Below are 26,510 nucleotides of genomic sequence, written 5' to 3' on the forward strand. Positions count from 1 at the left end.
ATCCATGTCCAAAATGGAGTTATGGGATTTTCTTTCAGATTTGATTATATCCCAAGATATTTGCAAACGGTATATCTGATAAGGGACTGAAATCCAAAATATGTTTTAAAAACTCATACCACTAAATGTCAAAAAAAAAAGGTAATCTGATTAGGAAATGGACAGAAGACCTGAAGAGACATTTTCCCCAAAGATATACAGGTAGCCACCTGGCACATGAAAAGATGCTCAGCATGAGTAGTTATCAGGTAAATGTGCAAATCAAAACTACAGTGAGGCACTTCCCTGTTGGTCCAGTGGTTAAGAATCTACCTTGCAATACAGAGGCCACCAGTTCAATCCCTGGTCTGAGAAGATCTCCCATGCTGTGGGACAACAAAGTCTGTGTGCCACAACTGCTGAGCCCATGCTCAGGAGCCTGCAAGCTGCATCTACTGAGGCCGTGTGCCACAACTATTGAAGCCTGTGCATTCTAGAGCCTGTGTTCCGCAACAAGAGAAGCCACTGCAATGAGAAGTCTGTGTGTGTACTGTACTAGAGAGTAGCCCCTGCTCACCCCAGCTAGAGAGAGCCCACACACAGCATCAAAGACCCAGCACAGTCAAAAGTAAATAAATAGTCCATGTTAAAAAAAAGAAAAAGAAAAACTAAGATACGACATAATGCCTGTCAGAACAGCTGTTATCGAAAAGACAAGAAATAACAAGTGTTGGCAAGAATGAGTAGAAAAAGTAACCCTAGTACCCTATTGCTTGGAATATAAATTGCAGCCAGTATGGAAAACAATATGGAGGTTCCTCAAAAAATTAAAAACAGAACTACCATATGATCCAGCAATTGCACTTCTGGATATTTATCCAGAGAAAACAAAAACACTAATTTTAAAAGATATATGCACCCCTATTATTTGCAATAGCCAAGATATAGATGCAATTGAACTCTGTACTGATAAAAGAGTGGATAAAGAAGATGCAGTATTCTGGAATGTTACTCAGCTGTAAAAAGGAATAAAATCTTGTCATTTGTCACAACATGTGTAGACCTAGAGGGTATTATGCTAAGGGAAATAAGCCACAGAGAATATAATAAATACCATATGATTGCACTTACATGTGGAGTATAAAAAGCAAGTAAACAGACAAAGTAAAATAGACTTATAGATACAGAAGACAAATTGATGGCTGCAAGAGGGGAGAGAGATGGGAAAACAGATGAAATAAGTGAAGGAGATTAAGAGGTTAAAAATTCCAATTGCAAAATAAGTAAGTCACATTGATACAATGTACAGCATAGAGAATACAACCAATAATATTGTAACAACTTTGTACCATGACAGGTGGTTCAGTTCAGTTCAGTTTCATTCAATTCAGTCTCTCAGCCCTGTCAGACTTTTTGCGACCAGCACGCCAGGCCTCCCTGTCCATCACCAACTCCTAGAGTTTACTCAAACTCATGTCCATTTAGTCGATGATGCCATCCAACCGTCTCATCCTCTGTCCCCTTCTCCTCCCACCTTCAATCTTTCCCAGCATCCCCTTCCAATGAGTGTTCAGGACTGATTTCCTTTAGGATGAACTGATTGGATCTCCTTTCAGTACAAGGGACTCTCAAGAGTTTTCTCCAACACCACAGTTTAAAAGCATCAATTCTAGATACCATGGTATCAATTCTAGATACCATGACAGATGGTATCTATACTTAATGAAATAGATAATGTACAAATAGTGTATATAAATAGTGAATCACTGTTGTACACCTGAAACTAATAGGATATTGTATGTCAATTATAGTTCAGTTTATAAAGATTTGGTTCTATCTCTGTGTTAGAATTTAGCTAGTCATAAGATAATAGTATGTATATATTCCCAATAGTGTCTGGAAGAAGATAATGGACTAGAACTTCTAACTAGACAGTGCTGACTCATTTACTGAAAAAGTGAGATACCATCACTAACACATAAAATAAGGGATAAACAACTTCTTTTGTTTCCTTCTTACTTGATGCCTTTCTTTGTGTCTGGAGCTTTGGCAGGTATGAGAGGTGAAACTGTAAAAAGCCTTTTATCATCCAAAGTCAATAGGTAGGTTTCCTTTGTCAATAACAGGTTCCTTAACCCTCTGACCACCTGTGTCATGATATATGAAATCACTTTCTACAAAATTTTGTAATTTTCTTATGTTTCTTCAAATCATTGTGTGTAATAGTTGACTTTCCCTGTTCCAGGATCCTGGCTTTGTGTAAGCTCCATTTTCTTATTTTCTTCTAGCACCTGTGTTCTCATTAGAGGCGAAATAAATGACATTCAGAACTTCCACTAAGGTACTATAAGGTAAGATCCTTTCATGAGTTGAAATCTTTGCTTTAAGAGGGGGGCTTATGGCTTGATTTATGAGAAGAAATTAAGAAGGAATAGGAATTCTGTTTGATGCTTTTTAATACAATTTATAATCATTACTGTATATGTCTTAATGTAAATATACAATCATGCTCAATTTTGTGTATCTTAATAAAGATGCTTTTTTTTTTACTTATTTGCTCATCAGATTCAAAATTACAATGAAGGCATTTGTTGAAATATGAGATAAGTTGATTTTATTTCAAAAGCTTGTTTGTATCTTAACTGTAGTAACATAAGGGTTTTTAAAATGCCATTAGATTTATTATTGCATGAGACAAATATTGAACTTCAATAAGGTTGTTAGGTCTTGTGATTCTCAAATCTAAATGGAGAATTAGCTGGTTCTAGTATTCATATCTGGTCAAGTTGCTGGACGTATTTCTATACCTTATTTAGTATTCACAAATAGTGCCATCAGGGTTAAGTGTTATGATTCCCATTTTACAAATGAGGAAACCGATGCTTTGAGATGTTAAGAACTTTAATGTCAAAGGCAAGGTTTGATCTTAGACATGTCAGATGCCCTTCCCTGTACGCTGCTCCCTTAATGCTAGTCCTCACATTATGATGCCAGGAGCCTGTACTGTTGCTGTGGGATTGTTAATACACTAATCCTTTGAATGTTCTTCAGTAATATAGACATTCCACCAAATTATCCATTTATCAAACAAAGTGAACCGAGGCTATTTCATATATAGAAAAGAGAAGAATCTGGTTTGGGGGACTCAGGATGAATTGAAATTGATTGTAAAAGCAGATAAAGGAAATACTAATTCCAAGTTTCTTCTTTTGCTTTTTGTTCTTTTAAAATAAAGGTTTAAGAGTAATGGTGCAAGTATGGCTACCAAAACTAAGCTATTAGACTATAGTCCTGACATTAAATACTTTACACTCATTAGGCTCAGAAAAAAATGCAGGTTAAAGATAAATTATATAATAAAATTCCTTTCCAAAGAAAGTCATGCAAGATATTGAATAAGGTACTGAGCTGAGTCGGGGGAAGAAGGTGCTGGTTAATGGAAAAGTCCCTGGGCTGGAAAATAGGAAACGGGAAATGCAGGTGACAGCAGCTCTTGAAGGCTTAAAAAAGCTATTTTACCTCTCTGGACCTTTGTTCTTTATTTGTAAATGGAGACTGTACTGGTACTCTCTTAATATAAAATAATAACTTGTCTTTTGGATGTCCATTGCTAATGTACGGAAGTGCTATGTCTACTAAAGTCAACTTTTTTCTTTATGGCCATTGAACTAGAGTTATCAGCTATTTTCCTGTTCCTGTTCTTTATTTTAAATACATCCTGAAAGTCTTAATTTCTTTTTATTCTGTTACCACCCTGATTATCATTCAGTCTTGCTGGGACAACTGTGTAAGCTTCCTGATGGTCTCCTGGCTTCTATTCTTCCCGCACCAAAATCCGTTCAGTGTGCAAGACTAGTGTCTGGGGGAACCTGGGTTAGAGCTTGTTATTCTGTGCGCTCATGCTTGTGCATGCTGTCATGTGGGGCTCTTTGCAACCATAAGGACTGGGGTCCGCCAGGCTCCTCTGCCCATGGGATTTCCCACACAAGAATACTGAAGTGGGTTGCTATTTCCTTCTCCATGAGATCTTCTTGACCCAGGGATTCAACCCTAGGCTCCTGCATCGTCTCCTGAATTGCAGGCAGATTCTTTACCGCCGAGCCACCACAAGAATCCAACTAACTATTCTCTGTAAATGAGCACTGTTCCAGCTACCCAAATTTAATTCCTTTTAAAAATGAGAAGTTTTATTTTTAAGGCACATTCAAATATTCCCATATGGAAAAAATACTTATTTGTGTAGCTTGAGGGATTTAGGAAAGATATGAATAATTCTCACATGTGTTTATGGTTTATTTTATGGTCTAAGCTCCTTGAGGGCAGGGATTCCCTAGTCTCTTCCTCACTGTGTGAACTACAGTACCTCTAAAGAAGCCGGTTCCCTGCAAGAAACTTAGTAAATATTTATTGAATGAATGAATATAGAGTCAGAAAATGCCTTGGGTAAAATATCTCAAAAATGAAATAAAATAAGCAGTGCTTATAGATGTCCCTGAAAGGCTTATTGCTTTAGATGGCGGTTGGAGTGGAGAGAGAAAAGTAGAGGAAAAGATGAAAAAACAAATTCTGGGAATGGGGACAGATAGCATTGCACACAGAAAAGAGCAGTCAATTGTTTGGAGGGACCACTTGTGGTATTTTCACTAGTGACATTTCTTTTTTTTTTTTTAATTTTATTTATTTACTTTGGCCACACTGGGTCTTCCTTTCTGTGTGGGCTTTTCTCTAGTTTTGGCGAGTAGGGGCTCCTCTCCAGTTGCAGTGCCTGGGCTTATTGCGGTGGCTTCTCGTGGAGCACAGGCTGTAGGGAGCTGCAGCACTTGGGCTTCCTAGTTGTGGCTCACATGCTGAGCACAGGCTCAGTAATTGTGGCGCGCAGGCTTAGTTGCTCTGTGGCATGTGGGATCTTCCCAGATCAGGGATCAAACCCGTATGTCATGCGTTGGCAGGTGGATTCTTTACCACTGAGCCCCCAGGGAAGCCCACTAGTGGCATTTCTTATCAGTTGTAATGGGTGAAAGAGCCCAGTCCTTTGGATCTTGCATAGTTGTATTAGTTAAGCCTGGCACATAGATGATTAGAAATCTTTGTTGAATGAAGACCCAAAAGAATGAAATAATAAATTATCAAACTGCTAAAAGCAAAAGTTTGCTTTTTTTTTAATAGCCATGATAATATTCCCTTGATGCCAATATTTAGTCCCTGTTAGTAACTGAAATTCCAAATACAGTGAGTATGAAAAATGTTCCGTGAAACTGAGTTCAATTACTGTGCTAAGCTTCACTCTTAGAGAGCTTCAGTTATCCCATCTTCCAGTCATTTGTCACAGGGACAATCCAGGATGGCACGCTATGGAAATGTGTTAAAATGCTGATGGGAAAACGGAAGCTCAAAAAATGTCTTATCTGTCAATTAAATGATATAGCCTTGTGGTTAGATTACAGCAATTTGGGGGCTTTTTGTTTTCTGCTGATTGAGATTTGACAGCTGTTTATAAAATATTTACATTCTGATTTCAGTCACATTGACAGTACTTTTGGATCTTTGGAAGATGTTAATTGTATGTTAGGAAAGTGTTTTAAAAAGTTTAAAGCTGATCTGTTGAGGGGGAAAAATCTTCGAAAAATTTTACGAAGGAAGGAAATCCACTTTATAAAATGATAAACTTTTAATCAAAGTCAGACATGATAGACATTTGGGACCCAGGAATACTATATGTGATGGGAAGGAGTATCCTTCTCCGCTTTGCCTGTTTTGGGTCCCTTTGCTTTTGTCTAGCTGAGTATACATGCTTCTCGCCTTTTTTCACTTAATTATGCTGATGTGATATTTTTATGATAGGTACATGGGTAAATTAGTTAGGATTTGAGGACATCTGTATGGACTTTTGTGAAAAAAATTCAATACATATACTTGGTATTAAGTGAAGAGAAATTAATGAAACAGAAACAGACTCAAGGACATAGAGAACATACTTATGAGTACCAAGGTCAGTGGGGGAGGGATGGAATGGCAATTTGGGGTTAATGGATACAAACTATTATGTAAAGAATAGATAAACAATAAGGTCCTACTATATGCCACAGGGAACTATGTTCAAAATCCTGTGATAAACCATAGTAGAAAAGAATATGAAAAAGAATGTATATATATATATATATATATATATATATATATATATATATATATATATCTGAATCACTTTGCTGTACAGCAGAAATTAACATCTTATAAATCAACTATATTTCAGAAAAATAAATTTTAAAGAGAAGAATAAAAAATAAAAAGTATTGGAAATAAGAATAAGTATTGAATTTCCAAATGGAATATTGTCAAACATTTTAATGAAAACCATAAATTCACAAGTAACTTTTCCTTATAAGATACTGTTAGACACGATGACTTGTATTGATAATTTTAAATCAGTTTTCTCTCCAAAGTCTTGATAGTTGCTTTTTGTGGGATGCTTTGTAATAAAAAGAAGATGATAAAAATTCTAAAACTGATTTTTATAGCCATTCAGAAGGTTCCTTGGATTGAAATTACACCTAAAGAATATGACAGCTATTGCATTCTTCCACTGAAAACTGTAATGATGAAATTTCTTAGGATAAGGCAAATGATTCTGGAATCCAACCTAACATTTGATATCAAATATTTAAAATTTTTGTAGAAATCATATATTCTTTTATAGCCTCACCCTGCCCACTGCTTGGACCTCACTAGAAGGGTATATCAGCTATAAATGAACAGAAGTAGCCTCAACCCTCTCTAAGGGACCAGGAGCTAAAGTATAATTGGAGGCCCTGGATCCACTCCCCCCCACAACCCCTGCCTCTTTTCTGCTCCTTCCGTGCCTTACATGAACATTCAGCCTGGAAGCCCTACCCACCTGCTCCCACTGTGTCACAGTGCTTCCCTGACCACCTGCTCAGTCCTGGATGCAGGGGAGGATGTATCTGGTGAAGACCCCCTGTGTACCCTAGCAGTGAGTAGACTCGGGCCTTTGGACAAAGGATTCTGGGAACCTGAGTATATGAAGCCTGTTCAAAAAGGAAGCCAGTTTGCCTTGGCCATATCCCTTACAAAGGATGATGTCGAGAGAAAAGCCAGAATGGCTCCTCTGACTCAGTGCTTCTCAAGCACAAACGTGTGTGCAATCTCCTGTTCAAATACAGATTCTGGTTCATAAGGGCTAAGGTGAACTTACCCTTCTGCATTTAGGCCGCATACCCAGCTGCTGCTGTTGCTGACTGCACTCTGAGAAGCAAGACTGTAATGCACAAGCCAAGGGGTCCCTGCTTGGATCTCAGGGTGGGTACTGAACACAAGTACCAGCTTTAGGTGAAGACAAAGATGTGGGCCTGCTGTGGAGAGCTGTCCTCCCCGGAGCCCCCCAGCCTGGATCTACTCCTGGTACTCCTCCCTATTCTGCACCAGATCCCTTGGCAACGTGTCCCTGTTCCTTCATCCATTCACAGCCCCTGGTCCCTGCAAGCCAACAAATCACTCTTTGGCGAGACACTCAGTTTGATGTTTGGGTGGCAGAAGCTATCCCAGCTGTGCTTAGGGCATCTCAGAGGAGCAGCAGGTACTAGGAGTCCCCATTATCCTTGCAGCCTTGAGACTGAAGGCTCATTATCAGACTCCTGAGGACTGGGGCCCCCTACTGAGGCCCTGCTAGCCACACGGGGGTCTCAGGGCTCCAGTGTGGATCTTATACACTGGGGTACTACTGCCCAACACATGGAATGCTCCACAGTTAGGTTTAAAAAGGCACTTTAAGTGAAGGTAGAAAATCTAATAGTTCTCTAGCAAGATTTTAATATATTACCTGGGAATAGATGAAAAAGCAATTTCATTTTCAGAAATGACCCAAAATGAAAACAATCCCCTTTTCTTAAAACAAACAAAAATATTTAAATCCTCAGTGGAACATTTGAACTAAAAGAAATAGAAAATCCAGATCAGGAACAAAGTAAAGCAGAAAATCACAGATAATATTTTTAAATAAAAAGAGCATTTGGGTGTTATGCTATACACAAAAGAAGTAAAATGCAAAAAAATCAAAGTAAATTGATCAAATGATCAAAAATATATCACAAAGTAGCATTTAAGGCACAGAACATAAAATTCACAGAAAGAGTATCAGAATATGGACCTAAAAATAAAATAAATCTTATGGGATAATTATAAAAATTGTAACAAAAGAGTAGTTATAGAAAACTAGGAGTGATCAGGTAAAGTAATAAAGATGATTTGTAAAAATCCAAATTTGAAGTTAGTAGTTTATACTTTTTAAAGAAAGAGTGTTTTAGACACTGTTCCATAACATGGATAGGTTAAATTACATTTGGAGAGAAATGAGGAAACTCATAGGCTTATAGTAAAAATTGTATAAAGTAATGTGAAAATGAGAGGCTCAATCTTCACATCAAACAACATGCACCATGCTGCAAGTATAAGAAGAGAGAAATTCAAAGCACATATAAGAATGCTTTGAGAAAAAAAACAGATCTCATAATGTGATAAAAGGCAAAAGCTGTGGACATGCTATATTTACATTCCAGCATATCCTAGGGGAGAAAAAAGAAAATTCAATTTACACAGTTTCTTATTATTCTAAGATTGCAAACTCTGTCCAGTTTTCCTTTCAGCAGAATACTTATTCAATTCCTGCTGTATGTTCCTGAGATGAAATTTCACATCTTCTGTACTAATACTTTAATACACAACTTCTCTCATGAAGAGCTTGCAGTCCAGTTTTGATGACAAGCTACATGCATTTTTTTAGTGAGTGTTACAGCTAAGGCCAGATTTAAGTAATGAGACCAAGTAGTTTAAATACCAGATTATGACTTGTTGGTTGGCATGGGCTATATCTTTAGCCTGTTGACATTCTTGATTTTTTTTTACGGTATATCACTTTTTTACAGTGATACAATGTTTATGATGTGGGATAATGACATTCCAAGGTGGAAGAAAATGTAGCATGTTTATATGGCTTTAAGGGCATAGAGACCCTTCTACAAGAAGAGGGTGATATGAGACAGAAAAGGAAACTGTCAGCAGGAGGAAAGAATAGATTCAAAAAACAGCAGGAGGACTTTCCTGTCAGTCCAGTGGTTAAGACTTCACCTTCAAACGCAAGGGATGTGGGTTCAATTCCTGTTCAGGGAACTAAGATCCCACATGCCTCATGGGCAAAAAAACAAAAGCACACAAAGAAGCAGTGTTGTAACAAATTCAATAAAGACTTTAAAAATGGTCCGCATCAAAAAAATTAAAAAAGACAGCATGAAGTCTGGACCTTACTCCTTCCCTATGTCAGTTTTATGTTGACTGTCTCGGGTCTTCATACTTTTTCATGAAGATTTGAAATTCTTTGTAAGATTGTCTTTCATATGTAAGTGGAAAGTGGGCTCAAGTCACAAAGGGAAAATAAACAGCACCCCTGCCTAAGTTTTCCTTTGATTTTTTTTTTTAAATCTTTAATTCTTACATGCATTCCCAAACATGAACCCCCCTCCCACCTCCCTCCCCACAACATCCCTCTGGGTCATCCCCATGCACCAGCCCCAAGCATGCTGCATCCTGCGTCAGACATAGACTGGCGATTCAATTCACATGATAGTATACATGTTAGAATGTCATTCTCCCAAATCATCCCACCCTCTCCCTCTCCCTCTGAGTCCAAAAGTCCGTTATACACATCTGTGTCTCTTTCCCTGTCTTGCATACAGGGTCGTCATTGCCATCTTCCTAAATTCCATATATATGTGTTAGTATACTGTATTGGTGTTTTTCTTTCTGGCTTACTTCACTCTGTATAATTGGCTCCAGTTTCATCCATCTCATCAGAACTGATTCAAATGAATTCTTTTTAACGGCTGAGTAATACTCCATTGTGTATATGTACCACAGCTTTCTTATCCATTCATCTGCTGATGGACATCTAGGTTGTTTCCATGTCCTGGCTATTATAAACAGTGCTGCGATGAACATTGGGGTACATGTGTCTCTTTCAATTCTGGTTTCCTCGGTGTGTATGCCCAGAAGTGGGATTGCTGGGTCATAAGGTAGTTCTATTTGCAATTTTTTAAGGAATCTCCACACTGTTCTCCATAGTGGCTGTACTAGTTTGCATTCCCACCAACAGTGCAGGAGGGTTCCCTTTTCTCCACACCCTCTCCAGCATTTATTGCTTGCAGATTTTTGGATCGCAGCCATTCTGACTGGTGTGAAGTGGAACCTCATTGTGGTTTTGATTTGCATTTCTCTAATAATGAGTGATGTTGAGCATCTTTTCATGTGTTTGTTAGCCATCCGTATGTCTTCTTTGGAGAAATGTCTATTTAGTTCTTTGGCCCATTTTTTGATTGGGTCGTTTATTTTTCTGGAGTTGAGCTGCAGAAGTTGCTTGTATATTTTTGAGATTAGTTGTTTGTCAGTTGCTTCATTTGCTATTATTTTCTCCCATTCAGAAGGCTGTCTTTTCACCTTGCTTATATTTTCCTTTGTTGTGCAGAAGCTTTTAATTTTAATTAGATCCCATTTGTTTATTTTTGCTTTTATTTCCAGCATTCTGGGAGGTGGATCATAGAGGATCCTGCTGTGATTTATGTCTGAGAGTGTTTTGCCTATGTTCTCCTCTAGGAGTTTTATAGTTTCTGATCTTACATTTAGATCTTTAATCCATTTTGAGTTTATTTTTGTGTGCGGTGTTAGAAAGTGATCTAGTTTCATTCTTTTACAAGCGGTTGACCAGTTTTCCCAGCACCACTTGTTAAAGAGATTGTCTTTACTCCATTGTATATTCTTGCCTCCTTTGTCAAAGATAAGGTGTCCATATGTGTGTGGATTTATCTCTGGGCTTTCTATTTTGTTCCATTGATCTATATGTCTGTCTTTGTGCCAGTACCATACTGTCTTGATGACTGTGGCTTTGTAGTAGAGCCTGAAGTCAGGCAAGTTGATTCCTCCAGTTCCATTCTTCTTTCTCAAGATTGCTTTGGCTATTCGAGGTTTTTTGTATTTCCATACAAATCTTGAAATTATTTGTTCTAGTTCTGTGAAAAATGTGCCTGGTAGCTTGATAGGGATTGCATTGAATTTGTAAATTGCTTTGGGTAGTATACTCATTTTCACTATATTGATTCTTCCAATGAATATAGTAAAGTTGCAGGATATAAAATCAACACACAGAAATCCCTTGCATTCCTATACACGAATAATGAGAAAGTAGAAAAAGAAATTAAGGAAACAATTCCATTCACCATTGCAATGAAAAGAATAAAATACTTAGGAATATATCTACCTAAAGAAACTTTTCCTTTGATTTTTATGGCTTCCTCCTTCTCTGTCTCTCACCTTCTTTGACCACGTTCTTTCTTTCAATTTCCTCATGTGTCTAGCACTCCTCAAAGAGCTGCAGTTTGGCCTGTGATTGGCCGCTTGACTGGCACTACAGTTGCCGAAATGAGCAGAGATCCTCTGGCTGATAAACCCCAAGAACTTTTGAGCCTTAACTCTCTTGACTTCTCTGCCAATTTTATTCCCACTGACCTTTTTGAAATTCTCTCTTTCCTTACCTTCCAAGGAACTTCAATCTGATTAAATCTCCTGGTACCCTTTCCCCCTCCTTGTCTTTCTCTCTTTCTCCCTCCCTCCTTTCCTGCTTTCTTTTTTTTTTTTTTTCCTTCTGTCTGTTGTTTAGGTACAAACCCCCTTCCCTCCCTCCACCAAAATTCTATTCAGAGTTCTTTTCTTTTTAATTCACTTAATTTCCAGGATTAAGATACAGTCTTCAGCCCAGTGACTAAGATCTCTTCTGCCTCGAGCCTAGACATCTTTCCCTAGTCCGCATCTGTACATCCAACTGGACTACTCTACTCTGTGGGCTTTCACCCTCGACCCCAGTCAGGATGGCAGAACCTTACTCCTCTGCCCCATTCCACTTCTCCAAGTCTCTGTCCAAGCCTTCTGTGTATTATGCAGGATCTACCCAGACACTAAATGCATCCCTCTCCCTTTCTGAAATGAAAATCTCATTATAATTCAAATTGAGCCACTTCCTAGCTGTCTGACCTTCAGCATTACTTAACTTCTGTGTCTCTCAGTTTTCTTATTTGTATAATGGAAAAAATAATAGCATCTGCCTCACAGGGGTGTTGTAAAAATAATAAATGGCACATTGTAAGTTCTCAGTAAATAATAACTATTTGATTATTTGACGTGAGCAGATTCCTCACTGACTTAAAAAGAAAGGGAGAAAACCCCTAGATTTCATAACATATGATTTGTTTTGTTGCTTAATTTTCAAGCTTCATTTCTTGTCAGTTCCTCCCCTCCTCTGAGCTCACTTGTGTCTCTTCCCTTTACTGGATCATGAGTTAGCCATAATTTCCACTGACCTTCAGAGTGTGTGGGGGAGACCTCTACTTGGCCTCTTCTCCCCAAGTCTAAATTAGTTTTTCCTCCATGAGAGGAGAAACACTCTTCTCCTAGAGAGCCATGATCTTAGAGGTGGTTCATTCTGTGTGGCCATTGTGTGTGCAGCTTCTTTGTGGTAGCTGCTAAGTCACTTCAGTCGTGTCCGACTCTGTGCGACCCCATAGATGGCCCACCAGGCTCCCCTGTCCCTGGGATTCTCCAGGCAAGAACACTGGAGTGGGTTGCCATTTCCTTCTCCAATGCATGAAAGTGAAAAGTCAAAGCGAAGTCGCTCAGTCGTGTCCGACTCTTAGCGACCCCATGGACTTCAGCCTATGAGGCTCCTTTGTTCATAGGATTTTCCAGGCAAGAGTACTGGAGTGGGGTGCCATTGCCTTCTCCGAGAGGATGCACCATTTATGTGCAAGTGGTTTTGAGAGACCTTCTAACCCTAGCGTGTGGACCACAAAAGAATACACAGTAGGATGCATCAATTGTACACCTAGAATTGGCCCTGAATAGAGCCAGCCCTCTCCCCTCCAACATTTAAGCCTGAGATAACAGGAAAGGGGCAACTTTGAAAAGGACAAGGCAAAAGGCAACCTGGGGCTATCAAGGTAGAGCAAAAACCAAGGTGTGAGGGGGAAAATGAAAGCCAGTTAATAGACAATTCACAATAGATGAGAGATTTCATGAACCATAGTGGAGGGACCAACACCGGGGTGGCTGGCAAAAGAGGAGAGTTCATATTAACCTGTTGATAAATTTGTACAAAATCTTCTGGGGCAAGATTTCAGTGTCAAGCATGAGGAAAGGATAATACTGACACATAAATTGGTGATATATAGAAAATTGAGCTGTAGAATTGGCATATATACACAGTTTTCTTTTTATCGGAGTATGTTCCTTTACAATATTGTGTTTCTGCTGTACAGCAAAGTGAGTCAACCATAGGCATACATACATCTCCTCTTTTCGATTAACTCACCACAGAGCATTGAGCAGAGTTCTGTGCTATAGGGTAGACTCTCCTTAGTTTTCTATTTTATATGTAGTATCAATATACACAGTCTTAATGAGTCACAGTGTCTTTTGGTTTAAGGTGTGTGTGTGTGTGTGTGTGTGTGTGTGTGTGTGGTGCTCTATATGAAAGCATGCTGTATATACATTTTAATGTATTTTGATAATAAGAGTAGCACAATGTTTATTATATAAATATTAGGAGTCAGAGAAACATAAGTCTGATATGAAATGAGGTTAAAAACAGAGTTGGAGGTAAGGAAGTGGAGGTAGATGGTTTAGTTGACTTTGTAGGCTTTGTAAGAGGAAGCATTGTGAGGTAGTGATTGTCATCCAGAGAGAGGAGGGCAGGACCTGAAACTAAATGAGGACTTTCTAAATATGAGAGATTTTACAGCCCACTTATAAAACGATGCAAATAATTGAGGAAGGAAAGGAAGGAAGGATAAACTGACAATGGATGGGAAAGGGGGGACACTTCAGGAGTAAAGACCTTGTGTGAATGAGAACAGTGAACTGGGCTGGCCCTGGGTAGATGCATGAGCACAGATGCCCGTGAGTGTACAGATGATGATGGTCAGAAAAGGAAGCAATTCTCAAATCATTATTCCTTTCCTGTGTGCCCTTGAGTTCAGATAAATTCCAGATTTAAGTCTGTCCTTTAGATTGAGAAGGATGGTTCTGAAGAAAGTAAGCCGTGTGCACAGTGACCAACTTTAGGGGCTTTATTTTCAGACAGATTTTTGTGTTCTGGATCTGAAACTTTCTATCAGCTCTGGGACCCCCATAGGGTTAGCTGATGGTGGGTAAGAGCACAGGCTCCAGACTGGACTCCGATGCTGGGACCCAGGCTCCATCACCAACTGGCTGTATCAACTTGGATCAGGCACTTGGCCCTTTCTGCCCAAGTATTTCTTGTGCAACATGGAGATTAAAGATGACCCTACTCATAGGCAGGATAAGGAATAACTGAGACACTATAAATTGTGTAGAATATATATATTTTTGCCTACACAATGTTGGTTATTGTTTCACTCTCTACACTTTCACTTCCATCTATAATATTGGATTGTTGTGAGAATAGAAAAGATGTACCATACAAGGTCTCAGCGTTACAGCAAGCAAGTGTAAGAGAAAAATGAAATGTGAGTGAAGATCAGGATACCAGAGATTTGTTGTTGTTCACTCAATCCATCTGACTCCTTGCAGCCCCATGGACTGCATCACGCCAGGCTTCCCTATCATTCACCATCTCCCAGAGCTTGCTAAAACTCATGTCAATCAAGTCAGTGATGCCATCCAACCATTTAGCCCTCTGTGGTCCCCTTCTCCTCCTACCTTCAATCTTTCCCAGCATCAGAGTCTTTTCTTGGGACTCAGCTCTTTGCATCAGGTGTCCAAAGTATTGGAGCTTCAGCTTCAGCATCAGTCCTTCCGATAAGTAATCAGGGTCGATTTGCTTTAGGATTGACTGATTTGATCTACTTGCAGTCCAAGGGACTCTCAAGAGTCTTCTCCAACACCACAGTTCAAAAGCATCAATTCTTCAGAGCTCAGCTTTCTTTATAGTCCAAGTCTTACATCCATACATGACTACTGGAAAAACCATAGCTTTGACTAGACAGATCTTTGTCGGCAAAGTAATGTCTCTGCTTTCTAATCTACTGTCTAGGTTTGTCATAGCTTTTCTTCCAAGGAACAAGCATCTTTTAATTTCACGGCTTCAGTCACTATCTGCAGTGATTTTGGAGCCCAAAAAGATAAAGTCTGACACTGTTTCCATTGTTTCCCCCATTTATTTCCACGGAAGTGATGGGACTAGATGCCATGATCTTCATTTTTTGAATGTCGAATTTTAAGCCAGCTTTTTCACTCTCCTCTTTCACCTTCATCAAGAGGCTCCTTAGTTCCACTTCGCTTTCTACCATAAGAGTGGTGTCATCTGCATATCTGCTGCTACTGCTGCTAAGTCGCTTCAGTCATGTCCGACTTTGTGCAACCCCATAGACGGCAGCCCACCAGGCTCCCCCGTCCCTGGGATTCTCCAGGCAAGAACACTGGAGTGGGTTGCCATTTCCTTCTCCAGTGCATGAAGGTGAAAAGTGAAAGTGAAGTCGCTCAGTCACGTCAGACTCTTCGCGACCCCATGGACTGCAGTCTACCAGACTCCTCCGTCCATGGGATTTTCCAAGCAAGAGTACTGGAGTGGAGTGCCATTGCCTTCTCCGCTGCATATTTGAGGTTATTGATATTTCTCCTGGCAATTGTAGCTCGTGCTTCATCCAGTCTGGCGTTTCACATGATGTATTCTGAATATAAGTTAAGTGAACAAGGTGACAATATACAGCCTTGACAGACTTCTTTCCCAATTTGGAACCGGTTCGTTGTTCCATGTCCAGTTCTGTTGCTTCTTGACCTGCATACAGGTTTTTCAGGAGGCAGGTAAAGTGATCTGGTACTCCCATGGCTTTAAGAATTTTCCACAGTTTGTGTGATCCACACAGTCAAAGGCTTTAGTGTAGTCAATGAAAAAGAAGTAGATGTTTTCCTGGAATTCTCTTGCTTTTGCTATGATCCAGTGGACATTGGCGATTTGATCTCTGGTTCCTCTGCTTTCTCTAAATCCAGGTTGTACATCTGGAAGTTCTCGGCTCATGTACTGTTAAAGCCTGACTTGGAGAATTTTGAGCATTACTTTGCTAACATGTGATATGAGTGCAATTGTGTAGTAGTTTGAACATTCTTTGGCATTGCCTTTCTTTGGGATTGGAATGTAAACTGACATTTTCCAGTCCTGTGGCCACTGCTGAGTTTTCCAAATTTGCTGACATATTGAGTGCAGCACTTTCACAGCATCATCTTTCAGGATTTGAAATAGCTCAACTGGAATTCCATCACCTCCACCAGCTTTGTTCATAGTCATGCTTTCTAAGGCCCACTTGACTTCACATCCCAAGATGTCTGGCTCTAGGTGGGTGATCACACCATCATGATTATCTTGGTCGTGAAGGTCTTTTTTGTACAGTTCTTCTGTGTATTCTTGCCACCTCTTCTTAATATCTTCTGCTTCTGTTAGGTCCATATCATTTCTCTCCTTTGTCAAGCCCATCTTTGCATGAAATGTGCCCTTGGTATCTCTAATTTTCCTGAAGAGATGTCCAGTCATTTCCATTCTATTGTTTTTCTCTATTTCTTTTCATTATTCCCTTAGAAAGGCTTTCTCATATCTTCTTGCTATTGTTTGGAACTCTACATTCAGATGGGTATATCTTTCTTTTTCTCATTTGTCTTCTGCTTCTCTTCTTTTCTCAGCTATTTGTAAGGCCTCCTCGGACAACCATTTTGCCTTTTTGCAGTTCTTTTTCTTGGGGAAGATTTTGATCACTACCTCGTGTACAACGCTATGAACCTCCATCCATAGTTCTTCAGGCACTCTGTCTATAAGATCTAACCCCTTGAATCTATTTGTCACTTCCACTGTATAATCATAAGGGATTTGATTTAGGTCACACCTGAATGGCCTTGTGTTTTTCTGTACGTTCTTCAATTTAAGTCTGAATTTTGCAATAAGGAGTTCATCGTCTGAGCCACAGTCAGCCGCAGGTCTTGTTTTTGCTGACTGCATAGAATTTCTGTATCTTCACCTGCAAAGAACATGGTCAGTCTGGTTTCAGTATTGATCATCTGGTTATGTCCATGTGTAGAGTCTTCTTTTGTGTTGTTGGAAGAGGGTGTTTGCTATGACCAGTGGGTTCTCTTGGCAAAACTTTGTTATTCTTTGCCCTGCTTCATTTGTACTCCAAGGCCAAATATTCCTGTTATTCCATGTATCTCTTGATGTCCTACTTTTGCATTCTAGTCCCCTGTGATGAAAAAGACATAATTTTTTGATGTTGGTTCTAAAAGGTCTTGTAGGTCTTCATCGATCCCTTCAACTTCAGGTTCTTCAGCATTGGTAGTTGCAGCATAGACTCGGATTACTGATATTGAATGATTTGCCTTGGAAAGAAAAAGAGATCGTTATGTTGTTTTTGAGATTTCACCCAAGGACTGGGAAATGCAGTGCAATCCAGTACTCTTGCCTAGAGAATTCCATGGACAAAGGAGCCAGGCAAGCTACAGTCCAAAGGATCACAAACAGTCAGACACGACTGTGTGACTAGCTTTCACTTTTATTGCATTTCTGACTCTTTTGTTGACTATGAGGGCCACTCCTTTCCTTCTAAGGGATCTTGCCCGCAGTAGTAGATATAGTGGTCATGTGAATTAAATTCACCCATTCCAGTCCATTTAGTTCACTGATTCCTAAAATGTTGATGCTCAGTCTTGCCATCTCGTTTGACCATTTCCAGTTTACCTTGATTCATGGACCTAACATTCCAGGTTCCTATGCACTACTGTCCTTTATAGCATTGGACTTTACTTCCACCACCAGACACATCCACAACTGAAAATTTTCAGAGATAGGGAATTTTCAAGTGAAGATTGGGAGAGAGAAATAGACTTGCGATTAGAAGGCAGTTTTTAGGCCTTATTTTGTAACAGAATGGAACTCAATTAAAGGCTGATTATTGGCCAGGGCCAGCCTTTCAATTGAGGCGGATAAGTTTAATAAAAAGTGATTCATTTTCACTTCACTAAAGGTGAGGGGAGATTGTGTGTGTGCATGGGCACATTATAAAACAAATATCTGCAGAGGTTCAGTTATTGTAATGAGTTTTTATGTTGGGAAGTGACATTAATTACCACATTATATCAGAGTATCTGAACAAGTACACTAGAACAGTTAAAAATAAGCTAAATTTATTTAAATTACTGTGTTTTGTAGCATCATGCATGCAATTTAAAAATAATGTATTAAGATATATATCCATTAGGTTTTGATTTCCAAATGAAACACAAGAATCATAAGGGTAAACCTAGCATAGCGCCTGGTGCACTATAGCTGCTGGAAATGATGGGTGGACAAATGGATGAATAAATACCATGTTTACAACTTGTGTGACTTATGTTGGAGATCTTCCTCCTATAAAAAAGTAGCTAACACATTCTATTTATTTCCTTACAAACAAATGTAATACAAGATGGTGCTTTGTGATGGAAATACAGATAGGGACTTTCATATGAGTTGGTGTATCTAATCAAAGAATAAAGGCAAGGCATTATAAATTGCATGTAAGGTAAGTGTAGATAGAATTGTGTTCCAGATAAGAAAATATTGTGGTACTGAATATCATTAAGTATCATCTGAAGCCATGTGTAATGTGCTTCAAGAAGAGAATACTCTTATGAGAAACCAAGGGAGGAGTTAAAGCTGGAAGCCAAGAAGCATAGCACAAGGTACAGGGAGGGACATTCAGAGAAGCTTCAGCAGTAGGTTTGGCTAAGACAGAGGCAAGAGCCTCTATCCATCCTTCTTTGTCCCTCAGCTGGTCCCCAGAACTGGAACATCAGAGACTCGAGTTGCTAACTCCAGCACTTTCTGAGAGGAGTAGAGATACTAGTACTCAAACTGTGGTCCATTGTTCATCACCATCACCTGGGGACTTGTATGTGCAGCATCTCAGATCCCCTGTCTATCATCCCTACTGAATCACAATTGGTAGATAACAAATTCTGCAAGTAATTCACATTAAATCACAAATTAAATTTTGGAAAGTATCGGCATAGACATTTGCTGCTGCCACTGCTGCTAAGTCACTTCATTCGTGTCCGACTCTGTGCAACCCCATAGATGGTAGCCCATCAGGCTCTGCCGTCCCTGGGATTCTCCAGGCAAGAACACTGGAGTGGGTTGCCATTTCCTTCTCCAATGCATGAAAGTGAAAAGTGAAAGTGAAGTCAGTGAGTCGTGTCCTACTCTTTACAACCCCATGGACTGCAGCCTACCAGGCTCCTCCATCCGTGGGATTTTCAGGCAAGAGTACAGGAGCAGGTTGCCATTGCCTTCTCTGTATAGACATTTGAAATGTGGTTTAATGCTATATGATCTGAATTCAAATCCCCATTCCACCATGGGCAAGCTAATTTTCTGATCTTGTTTCATCATTTGTACTCTGTAGTTAGAAGCACCCCATAAATACTATTATGTAAAGTTAATTAGATTGTTACATACAAAGTCTTTATGTAGTGCCAGGCCTTTAGTAAGCATTCAATACATTTTAGATATTTTTCTTTATTTCCCTCTGCTTTCTCAGTCTTATCCTCAGCATAAACTTGCAGATATATGCGATCATCTTTCTGTTTTCCCTTCCACTACTAAAAGTTTCTTCTACTTGCATTACTACAGACAAAGCACTTACCTTCACTGAGCCTCATTTTTCTCCTCAGTAGTATGGGATAGCCACATCATCCTCTATCAGACTTGTGAAAATCAACTGAAGTGATTCATAAGACAGCATTTGTTCATTGTAGAAATTGTCATAGTACACCTCACAGATTCATCTGAAGATGAGAGGCTAAGTAGCATATGATGCTGAATTAGATCATTTATAATAATGCTTGGTATCAGTGACTGATAGAGGCCATTCCCTCTTTGCTAGGGAAAGAGGTGGACTCTGGTTGCAGATGAGGAGGAGATGAAATTGATTCCCTCATTAGAGACAGTGGCCTCTGTATATAGATCCCAGAAAATCTATTGCCAAAAAATGATCTAGATTTATAACGGGTACACTTAAGCATTTTGTGCTTTACCTTCGTAGCAGCAGAAAATGAGACACATTTACTTAAAGAGTAAGCCAAACTTTAACAACCAGGCGTCAAGGAAGGTTTCAAAGGAGGATCAGAGAAGGGAACTGCTGCATCTGGTTGGATGTCAGCAGGGCTTCTGAGACAGACTTTTATGGCTGGCCTTGGTGGAGATAGAATCTTGAAAGGCAGTTGCAGTACAGTTTTCATGGAGGGAGTAGCATGAGAACAAACAGAACCAGAAAAGCCTGAAGCACATAAAGGAAGGATAAAAAAATCTACTTTGGGAAGTCCAGATTACAAAGGATTGGAAAGGAAAAATGAATGGTGAAGGTAGGTGTGGGTCAGATTTTGAAGGACCTTGATTGCTCAATTCCCAATTTCTCTTTTCATGGTAAGTCATATATTATTTTGGAGGTGGGAATTGACATGACCAGGGAGGTGTCTCAGAATGTTTACCTGGAATCCAAGGATGAGTTGATTTAAATCAGGAATGGGTAGGGAGAGTAACTCAGAGCAGTTATCTTGTGGCCCAGGAGAAGTAATAAGACCCTAGCTGGATTTTTTACACTGGGAATGAAAAGGAAAGAACAGTTGGGAACCAATGCCTTTCTTACAGGTTTAGGTTGACTCTTTCATGTCAGCAAGAAACTTCAATATTAGGAGAAAAACAAAAATGATTCATCTCATAGTAGGCGTTGTTCTTGCCAAGTTCCATCTCTCGGTGTATTTTTTTTTTAAGTTAGTGTGAGTAGATGTGCAAATATACTAGTTACTTGTTCTATTTTTATGTTCCTGTGCAGGGAAAAAGAAAAAGGAAGAATTCTATTCATGTGTCATACTCTTGAGACTTATGGTGGTTTGCTAATTATAAGTTCTATTGTCTTGATCTCAAAAGGCACTCAAGAGCTGAACCAAGTATAGTAAGGTCTCCCAGACCCCACTTATTACCCAGCTGCAAAATTTGTAGCCGAAATGTCAGACTGCCTTAGTATTTTTGCAGGCCAAAAGGCCAAGCAAAGTCAAGTCAAACTGTTTCTTGTTTCTCTTGAAAATTTGCAGGATCTAACAATAGAGTTCAAGTCAGCTTCAGAAACTCTGATCCCTTTAACCTCCTGGACTGTTGGCTGAGCCTGGTTATTTCCCATCTGTTAAATGAGGGATAATCATAGTTTCATCTCTTCCTGCCTTTCTAAGAAAGGTTTTTTGAGCTCCTTGGTTTCAAGATGTTTTTGTAGAGTCAAAGATTAAATATACTTCGGATGTACTCATACACATGGCCATGGGCCCGTTTCAGCCTTGATGTAATGCTTTAGAGTGAGGATATCTGCCTTCATCTCACTTTACTCTCAGAATTTTGTACCTGGCTGCCTTCTCATCTCTAAAGTTAATTCATTAATTTGCAAAATCAGGCATGATATCTCCATCATCTTGAAATATCTTCTCTGTATAGACAGTCTTTCTAAAGGCTTCCTGAGTAATATGAAATGAAACAATTGATTTAATGCCACCCCTTTTAGGGAAAAATAAATAGTAAAAATTGTAAAGAAAAAGAACTGATGCATAAAAATATTGATGTTGGGATTATAAGTGATTTTTTTTAAATTTTAGAATCTATAATGAACAATTATTACTCACCTGAATTAAAAAAAAAACTATTACTAAAATGCTTTGTCTAATTGTAGTCATTGTACTTCATTTTTATAACTTCTTTGCTTTATTTCTAAAAGACATATCCTTGAAATGTTTTTTGATGATTGCCTACATCAGAGTTATTTTCTTCTGTAGCAATGGTTCTCAAATTTTAGGATTTCAAAATAACTTAGGAACCTGAGAGAGAATTATGAATTTGCAGTTTTGAAAATGGCAATCCCTTAAAGCTGCTAACCTTTGCTGACAACATTTGCAGGGGAAGGATATTATAATACTATACTTTTTATATTTTAAAGGATTTAGGAATAAAATGGGCCCTTTCACAAGGAATGCCAGGTATATTTGAACCAACATTTATGCATGATGTATTTATATATGTATATACTATTTCAAGTATATCAACTTCAAGTATATACATGTATAAACATATCACACATAATTGTTGTACCATAAAGAAGGTTAAGTGCTAAAGAACTGATGCCTTTGAACTGTGGTGCTATAGAAGACTCCTGAAAGCCCCTTGGACAGCAAGGAGATCAAATCAGTCAATCTTAAGGGAAATCAATCCTGAACACTCATTGGAAGGACTCATGCTGAAACTGAAGCTCCAGTATTTTGGTCATCTGATGCGAACAGCCAATTCATTGGGAAAGTCCTTGATGCTGGGAAAGATTGAGGGCAGATGGAGAAGAGGGCATTAGAATATGAGATGGCTGAATGGCACCACCAATGCAGTGGACATGAACTTGGGCAAATTTCGGGAGATAGTGAGGAATAGGGAGGCCTGGTATACTGCAGTTCATTGGGGTCACAACAAGTCAAATACAACTGGGCAGCTGAACAACAAAATACTATTCCAAATCCATTAAACTTCTATTTAATGACATTATACCAGATAAATTATTTTGAAACCAACCATTTTACAGTGGAACATGAAGAGGAGCTGGAATACCTAAAAGTCTCTTTCTATTATGTTCTTTCTATAATTTTATTGCCATAAAATTATCCAAATTTATACAGGATGTTGAGAAAATGGAAACAATAGACTCTTATACTATTACATTCAATTTGGAATGTTTCCAGTAAATTGAGAGAAACCAAGGTGCACCAACCACCCTGCCAAATTTTTCCACTGCAGAGCCTTGAATTAAGAACTGAGATGACTAACTAACAAGGTGGGCTTAGCAGTTATGGGCCCTGATGATTCAACACAGAGAGGTCAGCAGCTTATATGAACTGTTCCTCAAGATTGCTACCAGAATAGGCATTTAAGAATCCCTTTTCTTCTTTAATTGCCTTTTATACTCCAATATTTTTTCTTGATCAGAAATATGTATTAGGTACTAAATTTCATGATAAAACCATTTTAACTCCCATTTGGTTCTGTGATTTAAAGTATGGACACTGGACCTCAGAAAATGTTCACAGTGGTAGGTTGCCTTTTATTAAAATAAAGCAAAATTACATGAAAAATATCATCTGTCTCCACTACTCTTGGTTGCTTTGTGGGCTTAATGTGTCCTTTAAATAACTAATATATCTATTTTCTTCCTCCTACATTCCTTGGAGAGAAATTGCAAGATTTATCTTCTTACTCTGACAGCTTTGTTATTGCATACTTACTGAAAAGCTGAGAACAATGGAATATACTTTATTGGGGTTATTTTAAGGGGTCTAGTATGTGCTTCTTAGTTAATCTTAATTTGCAGTTCTTAATATGCTTTGTTTATAGGTTGCTCAAATCAGGAAAACTTCCTAGATTAGGAGTTAAATATTTAAAAGTGCTGAGACCACCTATTGCAGTCTACTCTTTTTTTCAGATGAGTGATTAACTCTAGTTTTCAAACAGTGAGATGAATATATTATAGTAAAATAAATCTGCAGCTTTACCACGGGCTTCCTCTTTCACTATACAATTCTAATACCGTCTGTGCTGGATTTATAAATAGTTTTTATTTTTCATACTAACTAGTCGATTGAATAATGGGTCTTGTGTTGAAAGGCATCCTGAGGCTTCTTTGGGCTCAACCAGAAAGAATGTCAAGATTGATTCATGGTATCTACTCCAACTTGTAGGTATCAGCCTGAGTGCCAGAGGGTTGCCACTCCTAATTTGAGATAACATGTTTAAGCGCACTCCATAACTGAGCGTGTATTTGTGGTGTTTTCTAGGTTCTTTCTACAAATTGAGACTTTCAATTTCATGATGTTTGCTCAGAAAACCTGGTGTATTAATATCCAATAAATAATAGCTATTTGATTAATGGATGTGAAAGTTATCAAATGTTTTGGCACATAGAAATGGTCAAGTTGGCTTCCTCAAAATAATTTTACTGACTTTGATTTTCAGTTAAGTACATTTATTCTCAATCCACTGTGTGAAAACACTAGTCCACTCTAACTTCTTTTTTCTGCATGGCTGTTTTTTGATTCTGCTCAAGCTTATCGTCACTTCACAGGTGTGCCTTCATCTTCTGTTTCAAATTCTTAGCTTTGTACTTGTCCTCTGCTGCTTATGTATCCAAATCAGCATTTGTTCTGCCATTATCCTGTGTCCCTCCTGGGCTCTTGTAGCTCAATTGTTCCTAAGATTTCTCATAACCGCTCTCTTTCTCTTCCTCTTTTCTGGACCCTTTCTCATCCTCTGGAGCCTTTCTCGACCTCTTGTCTGGAGCCTTCCGCTCTCTGTATACATCTACCAGTCTCTCCTATTTCAGTATAAACTGTACTTCACCTTACTAGCTCTGTCTTACCTCCACCTTTCATCCTATTTTTCCCTTCTTATAGGTGCTTCACTAGCCTCTAAACCTTCTTTCTCCCAAGAGCCTTTATTTGTTTTTTTTGCCAGCCAGGCAACATGTGGACTCTTAGTTCCCCAACCGGGGCTGTAAGCTACACGCCCTGCATTGATTTAACCACTGGACAACCAGGGAAGTCCCTCAAGAGACTTTATATGATGATGGAAATGTTCTACATCAGTGCAGTAGCCATTAAGCCCTTGTGGTAATTAAACACTTGAAATTTAACTAATATGACTAGAAGAAATTATTGTTTAATTCTTTACATTTAAAATTAAACCATTCCTATGTGGAAGATGACTACACTAGTAGACAATGGGTTAACTTTCTTACCCACAGAACACAGAATTTTATTTGAATCTATTGTCTCAGTTCTCCAAGTGTAACTGGTATTGTTCCAAAATACGTGGAAGAGAAGTTAAGTCATTACATACAGTAGATGCTTGAGGGTATTAGAACTTTATTCTTTCTGCTTAGGTAACTGAAGTCTTCCTTTCCTGCCCATTGGAAGACGAAGTTGAAATATCTGTCATTTGCAAAGGTCACCAGCATCTCTAAAAGGCAGTCAGCTTCCATTTCTCATTCCTGCCTCCTAACTCTCTACTTGAATCAAATTAATCACTGTCCTCCAAATGTTCCTTTTACTTTTCTACTTCTCAGCCCAGTATTGTGCTATATCCTCAGTTTTTTATGTCCTTATTCCTCTCTTCAAACTATGTATGTTCTTCAAGGTTCACATCTTGGATTTTCTAGGAAGCTTCCACAAACCAAATTAAGCCTATGAAAAGTGGAATCCTCCAGCTTTTGAAAAATGTATGTCACGAACATAGCTAGTGGAGGTGATGGAATTCCAGTTGAGCTGTTTCAAATCCTGAAAGATGATGCTGTGAAAGTGCTGCACTCAATTTGCCAGCAAATCTGGAAAACTCAGCAGTGGCCACAGGACTGGAAAAGGTCAGTTTTCATTCCAATCCCAAAGAAAGGCAATGCCAAAGAATGCTCAAACTATTGCACAACTGTACTCATCTCACATGCTAGTAATGTAATGCTCAAAATTCTCCAAGCCAGGCTTCAGCAATATGTGAACCGTGAACTCCCTGATGTTCAAGCTAGTTTTAGAAAAGGCAGAGGAACCAGAGATCAAATTGCCAACATCTGCTGGATCATGGAAAAAGCAGGAGAGTTCCAGAAAAACATCTATTTCTGCTTTATTGACTATGCCAAAGCCTTTGACTGTGGGGATCACAAGAAACTGTGGAAAATTCTGAAAGAGCTGGGAATACCAGACCACCTGACCTGCCTCTTGAGAAATCTGTATGCAGGTCAGGAAGCAAGAGTTAGAACTGGACATGGAACAACAGACTGGTTCCAAATAGGAAAAGGAGTACATCAAGGCTGTATATTGTCACCCTGCTTCTTTAACTTCTATGCAGAGTACATCATGAGAAACGCTGGACTGGAAGAAACACAAGCTGGAATCAAGATTGCCAGGAGAAAGATCAATGACCTCAGATATGCAAATGACACCACCCTTATGGCAGAAAGTGAAGAGGAACTAAAAAGCCTCTTGATGAAACTGAAAGAGGAGAGTGAAAAAGTTGGCTTAAAGCTCAACATTCAGTAAACGAAGATCATGGCATCTGGTCCCATCACTTCTTGGGAAACAGGTGGGGAAACAGTGGAAACAGTGTCAGACTTTATTTGGGGGGGGCTCCAAAATCACTGCAGATGGTGACTGCAGCCATGAAATTAAAGGACGCTTACTCCTTGGAAGAAAAGTTATGACCAACCTAGATAGCATATTCAAAAGCAGAGACATTACTTTGCCAACAAAGGTCCATCTAGTCAAGGCTTTTGTTTTTCCAGTAGTCATGTATGGATGTAAGAGTTGGACTGTGAAGAAAGCTGAGCATCGAAGAATTGATGCTTTTGAACTGTGGT

General features: G+C 38.9%; 1 protein-coding gene across 5 annotated transcripts in view; it reads left to right on the forward strand.

The window, feature by feature from the left end:
* The window catches only part of CHRM3 (cholinergic receptor muscarinic 3), a 563,657-nt gene that overhangs the window by 259,757 nt on the left and 277,390 nt on the right, over nucleotides 1–26,510 (forward strand). For 4 of the 5 annotated variants that reach the window (XM_027962271.3, XM_060406400.1, XM_042241115.2 and 1 more), the window contains one exon: nucleotides 2,268–2,330. The exons of the other annotated variant lie outside the window; for it this stretch is intronic. The gene's annotated coding sequence lies outside the window, so the exon portion shown is untranslated. The remainder of the gene's footprint in view (nucleotides 1–2,267; nucleotides 2,331–26,510) is intronic. 5 annotated transcript variants of the gene reach the window in all.

This window comes from Ovis aries, chromosome 25 (assembly GCF_016772045.2).
Source record: "Ovis aries strain OAR_USU_Benz2616 breed Rambouillet chromosome 25, ARS-UI_Ramb_v3.0, whole genome shotgun sequence".
NCBI lineage: Eukaryota > Metazoa > Chordata > Mammalia > Artiodactyla > Bovidae > Ovis > Ovis aries.